General features: G+C 35.7%; 1 non-coding gene across 1 annotated transcript; it reads right to left on the reverse strand.

Annotated features, from left to right (window-relative positions):
* Positions 1-10,243: 10,243 nt before the first annotated feature.
* Positions 10,244-10,326, reverse strand: Trnal-cag (transfer RNA leucine (anticodon CAG)). Its single transcript has one exon. It is a non-coding gene; the product is annotated as a tRNA-Leu (tRNA).
* Positions 10,327-10,599: the final 273 nt, after the last annotated feature.

Below are 10,599 nucleotides of genomic sequence, written 5' to 3' on the forward strand. Positions count from 1 at the left end.
TCGAGTGTTTGCAAACCAAGAAAGAAGATTTTTAATAAAATAAAAGCTAAGATTTTCAATTTCAAACATTTGGGGCGATAAGCGCTTTATTTCACATTCAAATGCTTATAAGCACACATACATACATACTTATTTACATTTGATCTAAATTCTACTTTCAGTCAAACTGTGTCAGCGACATTGGCCTCCAATTCAGCCAAGCAATTCTGCAAGTCCGTAAAATTTAATGCCTTGAAAATTTTGGAAAAATAGCACAAAAACAAAATAAACAAAGAAGTGATAAATAATGTATGGATTTTCATATTTTTCCTCATAAATAAAATACTACTAACAACACACGTGTATATGTATGTTTGTATGTGTGCACATACCATAAATGCTCATATCGCATTAATTAGTGTCTTAATTTATGTGGTTCAAGTTAATGCTGTAATACTCTTATTACATTTATCGCATACATACATACATACGTAGCCACATATTTACAGTGAGTATGTGTGTATGTGGTTCAGCGCCAACCTAACCTAATGACATTGAGCCAGTGCCCTAATTTGGTTGGGACCGGCGCACAACCGGCTTCGGCTTCTCACTTGTCAAACTATTTTATGCATATTCATTTTTATACCCAACGCTCCATTACTTAAGGTATTATGACTTTGTTTGAATAAACGTAGATAGTAAAAATTTCAAGTTACGGAAAGTGATATTAGTAAAGGGTGTCCAAAAACTAACGCTAGCTTGAAATTAAATAGAAAACACAGTTTTTTCATAAAGTAAAGGGTGATCCTTTTTTGAGGTTCTACACATTTTTAAATAAAAAACACAGAAACTTCAAATTTAATGGGGAATGTTCATTATCATTCGAAAGAACATTCTTTGGCATTTATTTTTTGAGGATTATCTCTTTCAAATGTTGGCTGCGGCTACGTCTCATATGGTCCATCCGTTGAGTCCAATTTTCAACTCACTAATACCACCGGTCCACAAACCACACCAAATCGTTGTTTTTTCTAGATAAAATGGCAGCTCTTGAATCCCTTCAGGTTGCAATTTTGCTTGTTGGTTTTAAATCACACGATCTAGGGGGCCAATGATCACGAAAACAAGAGAGTCTATGACCTAGACGTCTTATGGAAACCACAACATATAAATATCGTTCAATTTCAGCAAAAAACACTGGGATATCATGCCGCGATATCGCCCATCAGCACTGCTTGACCAGCTTCATTTTCAAAAAAGTATGTTCCTGGATTGTCACCGACACTGTCTCACACTGCTTCGATATTGTCATTTGAACAACTTGCTCTTGGATGGCCAGTGTGTTTGGCATCTCCAACGGATCTTGTCTCCCGGAATTTTCAATTAATCTCTTCACAGTTGACGAAGTTAAAACATTATTCCGACCATGCATGTCATAGCATGAAATTTTCGAACTGCAGCCGTCAATATTTCATTATTTTTGAAATATTGCTCAGTAATTAATACACGTTGTTCTATCGTCTAACTAATTTCGATGTTTTATAAGCCTAAGCTGTTACCTGTCGATTTTTTTTTGGTTGTCAACACTTTACTACATAAATGGCGGCAAATATAAATTTGGCGTTAACTTTGGGACACCTTTTAGATGTGTTTTTCTGTATGAGAGTAGCATATAATATCTTAAGAGGTAAATTCAGTACTGCTCTTTACAAAAGGCCTAGGTTTCACAATTCTTGCAGAGAGCAAGAAAAAACAATAAAATTATTTGCAATCAGGCTTTATTAAACGTATATTTGAGTGCATAAAACAATCGTATATTGACATTTTGTTACGTGAGGGTCAAATTTTCGAAACATTCTTTTTCGAGAGAGCCACTACGGGCGACGGTGTTTCTAAAAACTCATTCTATCTAAAGCTAAATAATAAATAGTTTTTTTTTAATCCACAGAAAGACAGGAAAAACATTTAAAGAATACTTTAATTCAAAAATCCGATTTTTCGAACATTCGTGACTTGATGCTAACCGGCTATGAACACAAATTTTGCTAAACTAACGGTAATTTACAAGAATCAAGAAGAAAGCTGAAATCTTTATGAACCAACAATGACAACTAATTAGGTCTCATCTAATATTTGGTTCCACCCGAATCCACTCATCCTTATTTGTTTTATTTTGTTATCGCATATTTTAAGCTTTTTTCACATTTCCTGGTTTTACAGGCTACATTTCAGCTACCGCTACGCCTAGTACTGGCAACAAAGCAAATCATTCATTACAAAAACATGACTTTGTACATATGTATGTACATATTAAATATATACATACATATGTATATGCTGGCATATGTATCTACATATGTATGTACATAATTGTCACAATAAATGCAGTGATAAACAATTTTCTGCGATTATGTTCTGATTATTGCATTCATGGTCTGTTTACACGGCAGAATATTTACGAGCTACACAGCTGTTTGGGTTCCCAAGCCAAGCGGCAGTTGGAGCTATAAAAGTTAAATAAATAAGCATAAAACTGGACTTATAAAGAGGCGACTTATAAATGTTAACACAATTCATAACAACTGGAGTTAAAACTTTACTGTTTTTGGAAAAAATTCCTTGAACCTCTCTGATTTTTGATGAATTCACGCACAGTTTCGATGGAATTTCCGGTGATTACGGTTTTTGATTGGCCCACATGTTGATCGTCAATTATGTCCTCACGACCACTTTGACGTTGAACGTTGAAACCACTCGTGCACTCTGCTACGGGATAGCAATCATCGCCATAAACTTGTTTCATCAATTGAAGCGTTTCGGTAAAAGTTTTACCAATTTTAAAACAAAATTTAATGTTGGCTCTTTGTTTGAAGCTCATTTTCGCACCGTTAACGCAAACATACTGACACTAAAAATGCAATAACTTCACTTCCAATCAATGAAATGTTATGAAATTCTCACTGGAAAATCAATAAAGATAGCATATTCTAAAGCACTAGTCCCCATCAGGGGCGCTAGATTCAAAAAGGCCTGCCTACCTTGGAACCTTGTATTATATTTTGTGCTGTTTTTTTAACTATCTCATTTAAAACCACGTCGTTTTGGACCCAACATGAGTCTTCATTCTTAGAAACTAGTTGAACAACTTCAACCAAATTTGTTGTGTGAGGGAGGCCAAATATGTGATAATAGGATAAATCAGATAAATTTTGGAAGTTGAACTATAACTTTTCAAAATCTCAGGCACCAAACATGTGGACCACATTGTACACTTTACCTTTAACATTTCGGGATTTGACAACCCTTGTTGTAAAATTTGATATTTTTGATGCGACACATACTCAGAATGTGTGTTGAATGGCCCTAAAAATGGAATTTAATCTCGAATACTTTCGCGCGATTATTTTTACAACTTTCGACAACGATTAACACAGCAACAATGCATCGATGAATTTAATTAAATTTTTGGTGATGAAGTTTCATCAAGGAGCAGTGTTTATCGATGGTATGGTGAATCCAAACGAGGTCGTAGATCATTCCAAGACGAATTTCGTGAAGGTCGTCCAAAATCAGTTCTTACTCCTATTGATTCTGTGCACATACTGATATGGCAAGATCGTCATGTGACCTATAGTGGGATTGTGACAAATGTAGGCATTAGTGGGGCTAGCAAAGCATTCATTCACACCGTAAAGTTTTGACTTGGCACCGACTGACTACGAAAACAAAAAAAAAAAAAACAAATTAAGACGCCAACGGTTTTTAACACCTGAAGAGGCCGTTGCTGTGTTCAGAATGCATGTTTTGGGGATACCTCAAACAGAGTTGCAGAAGTGCTTTGAGAATTGGTTCAAACATATGCAAAAGTGTATAAATCTTAATGAAGAATATTTTTTAAAAACAATAAAGCAATTTTCGATGTTTAAAATTTATTTTTGTTCTCTAATGCAGAAATATTGGGAAGTCGAAAAAGACTTTTCGTATTTTGTCAATAGACGTCGTTGTAGTCGTATATCTCCAGTGCTACCAAACACAATGCGTCATGTGTCATAGTGTTGGAAAGCAATTTAAGGCAACCTAAGTATCGCTGATATTTTTGTGAACATATCGGTCAATCTATAAGGTCTAATAGTATAGAAATTCAGTGAACATATTTTGACGGTATTTTTTGTGCCAAAAATGGGCAAAATCGGGCCAAACAAAGTATAAAAAGTTTGGTTATACCCGTACATCCTTTCTTGTTAAGGCTTATGTTAGAGCCAACGTTATCGCTATTGATAAAATTTGCAAGCAAACAATTCGCGAGTTCGTGGTTCCTTATGCCAATATTAATCAGAACGGTATAACAAGTCACATAAGTAGATGGTCTACATATGTATTGTTGTGAGAAATATCCAGACAGTAAACGTTAGAGGCCTTATAAAATAAATATACGTATAAATGATATAAAGTGTGACAAAGCTGAGTCCCACAGTTTAAGAAATATCCCTCCGAAATTTTACACACCTTCTTTTCTCTCTAAGAGATTTTTTATTTGACAAAGTATTTTCACGAAAATTAGCTCGAATTATTGTTTAAACTAATAGTAGTTAGGCTACGTTAATCTGGTAGACCAATAAACCACGCATAGACCAGTTTGGTCCTTTGCAATACCAGATGGAATTCACTTGCCAAGTCCAAGAGGAGTAGTCATCGATAGGATGCCTGCGCTTGACGCAAATTTTAACAGACTCTGCGGCCCCACTGTCGATACCTCCTCCAGTGTATCATACTGTGGGTACCCCAAATGCTTACAGCATAGTCTTGCCAATGCGGGACAAGTGCACAATAGATGCTCCATTGTTTCCCTGGTGACCTGCTCTAGACATTTCCTGACTTTGTGGCCTGCACCCTGATTCCCTAGACACTTCTAGTCGATATGCGATACGAGGTAACTGCCTTGATTGCTGCTTGGCTGTCTTGGATGTTTACTCTGGAATTGACTGCAGGTGCATTAGAGGCCATCTCCGCTGCTTTCGCAATTGCAAAGACCTAAGCTTAAAATATACTGCAGTGGTCCGGCAAATTAAAAGGTTGCCTTATTGTTATTAGAGTTTGCCCAATCGCCATTACTCACTGAGCTATGCACGAAGGTTCTATATGTAAATTCTGCGGCAGCTAGTAGTCGTCCTGCCGAATTAGCTACTCAGTTTTCAGCGAAGAGGTCTATAGATGGCAGGTTTGGTGCCAGTTCAAGAGCCGCCGTTGGAGTTGTTCTTAAAGCTCCCCTTATGTACTGCGAGCCTCTGAACCCTTTCCATTGGCTTCTGGTAGGTGGATTTCCGTACGCCTGTCCTTCATACTACTGCACCGTAGAGCAGAATTGATTTAACAAGAGCTGTGTAGCACCAGTGCATGAGTGAGTCACAAGTCAATCTTCATTCCTGGCCTGCTATATGGTGCAGAGGCATGGACGGTCACAACATCTGATAAAACGGCGTTACGAGTTTTCGAGAGAAAAGTTGTGCGGAAGATTTACGGTCATTTGCGCATTGGCAACGGTGAATAGCATAGACGATGGACCGATGAGCTGTACGAGATATACGACAACATTGACATAATTCAGCGATTTTAGAGACTAGGTCATATCAACCTAATGGTAGAAAACACTCCAACTGTGACGACGCAGTACCCGCCGGGGGAAGCAGAGAAAGAGGAAGTCCTCCACTACATTGGAAAGACATTTGGAATATCCAATTGTCGCTAAACAGCGAAAAAGATTAACGCCTGGTCGATGTTATAAACTCGGTTTTAACCGCGTAAGCTGTGTCTACGCCAATAAAGAAGAAGATTCTAGCCGAAGAGAACGTTTTTTTCTTCTTTTTTGAGAATTTTGAAACGGTCATTGCTTTTCGTCCTATTTTCCATGATAGCTGAATGACTGAACCAATTTTCTCACCTTTCTAACTCTAAAGAAAATTCTCAGTTTATGAGCTTATGATCGCCATCTGCACAGAGTAGTTAACATCAATTTCAAAAATGTCTAAGTATATGTTTGTGTACCATCTGAAGATTTTCTGAAATATGTAAATACTGCTACCTCCACACCCATCAATAATTCTTACTAATTTTGTCTACCAATATTTGCGAATGTTTTGATGCTTACGTGTCCTAACCACTTGTAATTGGGTGCTAATTGTCTGTAATTTTTTTACATTTTACATTTTGGTGGCTTAAATTCAAACATTTACACCAAAACTTGTTTTGCAAAAATTTTTAACAGTTTTTAATTGCTATAATTGCCTGAATAAGCAATGTAAGTACATACATACATAAGTGTACATGTAATTGTGAGTGTGTGTGTGCATGCTTTACGGATTCATCTGTCAAATTATCTTGCTAGACATACGAGCATATGCTTGAAACGTACAATGTATGTATTTATGTTTTTATATAAGTATACACGTATAACTGTTTGTCTTTATGTCTACTCGTACGGGTACATGTGACCCTCCGTCCGTCTGCTTGTCTATCCGGTAATTCCTCAGTTAGTTAATTGGCATTTTGACACGTTTGATATGTTCACGGCTCGTACATATATGTTGGAATGCATGCGATCGCGGCTTGAAGTTCACTTGTACGGATATAGAGAGGGTGCCTTTTTTGAGCGTTATAAATGATAAATTTCTGTTCGATGATTTCGTAGTAAATTTTTTTTGTATTTCTTGTTGTATTTGTATTACATTAAATTATATCAGACTAAAATTTATATTACATTAAAAAATATTAAGTTTCAATAATACTTACTTACAATCAATTATATTTCATTAAATAAAATTGAAACTTTTTCTATATTTAGAATTATATGTGATCTTAAATTTGTTTAGACATTTAGACTTCTGCTCTAGGATCTGCCTATTTACATTATTTCTTATCTTTATGTGGTAGCCTCATCCTATATTCACCTCGGTACATAACGTCTAAGGCGAACAATTAGCTGGAGCAATTAAGATATTAATCGACTCATCGGTTTTGTGTTGAAAAATACACAATTTATATTAAACATTAACTTCATAGTGTGTTTTACTAAGTTTTTGTCGCGAGTTTCCAAATATTAAAATAGGATTTGGGGTTTTGACAGCGGTCTTTGCTAAGTGTAACTTATTCAGAACTTAGGGCTGCATGTGGGGCTATTATTTTGTCCAGCATTAAAACAGAACGATTCTCGAAAAGTTTGTGTTAAATCGACGTTATTTTTAGAATCGTTGTAAGTAGAGTAATTTAATTTAAATAATAACAAGAAAAAACGTTAAATTCGGCTGCACCGAAGCTAATATACCCTTCACAGATTACATTGGTGCCTTAGATAATAATCTATACCAAATTTGGTGAAGATACATTGTCAAATGTGAAAGTTTTCCATACAAGAACTTGATTCCGATCGTTCAGTTTGTATGGTAGCCATATGCTATAGTTAACCGATCTGGCCAATTTCTTCGGAGATTACATTGTTGCCTTAGAAAATAATCTGTACCAAATTTGGTGAAGATACATTGTCAAATGTTAAAGTTTTCCATACACGAACTTGATTCCGATCGTTTAGTTTATATGGCAGCTATATGTTATAGTGGTCCGATATCGGCCGTTCCGACAAATGAGCAGCTTCTTGAAGAGAAAATGACGTTTGCAAAATTTCATTTCTGTTCAGGGTATAATAAATAATACTTGTATGATAATAATGATCCATTTCGATGATCCCGAATTTTTTAAATAAAAAACACAGAAACTTTATTTTATTTATAAAAATTTAATAGGGAATGTTTATGATCATTTGAAAGAACATTCTTTGGCATTTATTTTTTAAAGATCATCTCTTTCAAATGCTGATCGCGGTTACGTCTCAGATGGTGCATCCATTGAGTACAAGTTTAGATGACTCGTTCGAGCATTTCGACTGGTAACAAGCGAATGACAAGCGTGATGTTTTTCTCTAAGGCCGGAATCGAAGCGGATTGTCCGAGACTTTATATGTCCCCACAGGACGTGGATCTAACGGTGTGATATTACACGATCTTGGTGGTCAATCAACTGGCTCAAAACGTAAAATTATATACTCACGAAGTGTTCTATTAATAAATTGATTGATTGCAATGTGAGATGGCGAGCTTTAATTTCAGTCATTAAATAGTTGGTTATGATGCCGCGATAGCGGTCCTAATTGACGGTTACGTTCTCACTGCTCCACAAACCACACCAAACCTTGTTTTTTCTGGATGAAATGACAGCTCGTTAATCTCTTCATGTTGCCTTCGTCCCAAATGCGGCAATTTTGTTTGTTTACATACCCATTGAGTAAAAAATGGGCTTCATCGCTGAAGAAAATTTGGCTCGAAAACGTTGGATCTTGTTTGAACTTTTCAAGAGCCCACAGATAGAAGCGACGTTGCTTGGGAAGGACGTTGCTTGGGAAGGACGAGCGGCTTCGGTTCTTACACAAGCTGTATTTTGTACGCTTTGAATTCATGATCTCGACGTAAAATGCGAAAAGTCATTCCATACGTTAGTCCGAGTTACTGCGAACGGCGCCGAATCGATTCTCCACGGTCTACACTCTCAGCTACAGCTGCTATATTTTCTCCATTGCGCGCTGGACGTGGTCTATTAGGTCGAGTATAATCCAATAATGAATACTGGGGCAGTACCTCTGCTTGGATCATCCGTTATATCATACTTCTTCGTCCTTAAAGCACAGGGATATACGGGAAAACAGAATTTTATATCAAAAAACACTTTTTCTTATCTTAAATTAAAATGCTTGAGTTCCAGTTTCATTATCGTCAAGAGAAGCTTTGTTCTGAGATCCCAGTAAATTTATTTCTTCATTGGAGGCACTTGGTACAACTCTTTCATTTGAGAGATCACTGTCAAAATGTATATTTTTTTACCCTGAACTATACCCTGTTTCATGAAGTTCGTAACACCTATAAAATACATACATATATAACATATGTAAGTGATCCGCATGATGAGCTCAGTCCATTTAGTCCTGTTCATTTGTAAATACGCGAACTAGTCTCTCACTTTTTGAAATATCGCTCTTTTTGTATACTACTTTAGTACTTAGCTACTTATTTGTCGGAACCACCGTTATCGTTCATCTATAACATAAAGCTGTCATACAAACTGATCGACAAAAATCAAGTGCTTTAAGCAACCTTTGGTATTTGTGAAGCCAAATTTGACGTGTTTCTTGTTCTTTTTTGATTTTTGATTTTACTCTCATAAAAGCACCCTTTATTATTTTTAGAACAAATCACTCTGTTGTCAGTTGCTGCATTTGTTTTACAACGAGCACAATCAGTGATTTGATTTTATTTGAAGTTAATTTGATTTTGATGAATAAAAATTGCATATAAATTTGCAATTACTATAGGTATTTAAAACAAAATAAAACAAAATAAAAACAAATGGAAAACTGCGTTGTTTTGTGTACAGGCCGGCCATTGTGTTGTTGTTGCTTCTCAAAGTGTACATGCAGTAAGATGAACAACGACGTTTTCAGTTCACTGTCGTGCCGCTGCAGTCTGTCGTAGCCATTGTGTTTACACTATGAGGCTTCTTTTACGTTGGCATCAAACGGCGGCGGTTTGTTTGACCCATTAAACGCTGATGAGATTTAATTTTTCACGCTTTTAGAATTTACATACAAACGCGCACACACACATCCAAACATACACATGTACATAAAAATTCAATTGAACCAATGTCGGTATGTTTACTGGTTGCTCGTAAGCAAATTCGCTTTCATTGCGCTTGAGCATTTCAAGTTCATTTAATTAAGCCAAATCGTAAAGCTAAGATTTTAAATTAGATACGCGATTAAGTGCAGCAACGTTTAGCATATTAAGCGCTCACGCTGCACGCACAATGCGGATTATTTGAAAAATAAAATAACTAAGTATATAATCGCATCGCGCTTAACCTTCGACAAGGTTATATGCAACTAAAATACGATTTAATTAAATAATTAATTGTACTTTTGCAAAACAAAACAATATATAGATGTATATATTTTATACAAACCATGCGATAATTAAATACAACACAATTTACTACTTAATACAATCGACAAAATAAAATTCCAATTAATTCAGCATAAAAATAAAAAGTTAATGAGTTCTATTTTCACTATTTATATATATTCTTCTTATTTATATATACTCCGTTTAAATAAAAATAACTATTTAAATTAAAAAAAAAAACTGAAAATATAAAAAAATTAATTTGTCAGAAGTGGGATTCGAACCCACGCCTACAGAGTAGACTGCGACCTGAACGCAGCGCCTTAGACCACTCGGCCATCCTGACACTTGTCGCTGCTTGGCAAAATGACGCACAAAAGCACGCAGACACTGCTGTAAAGTGAATTGAAGTCGTTTTTACTACTTTTTACTGAATCTTTGGACATATTTATGACAAGAAAATGGACTGACTGTAATTTCTAATTTTGTGGCACACAAAAAGTCAATTAAAACTTTTTTTGGAAAAGCAGCGAGAAAATTAAATTAAGAAAGTCTTAAGTTCAATTTAAATTTGTATACATATACATATATGTATGTTATATACATATGCTTTCTTTTA

This window comes from Bactrocera neohumeralis, chromosome 6 (genome assembly GCF_024586455.1).
Source record: "Bactrocera neohumeralis isolate Rockhampton chromosome 6, APGP_CSIRO_Bneo_wtdbg2-racon-allhic-juicebox.fasta_v2, whole genome shotgun sequence".
Classification (NCBI taxonomy): Eukaryota; Metazoa; Arthropoda; class Insecta; order Diptera; family Tephritidae; genus Bactrocera; species Bactrocera neohumeralis.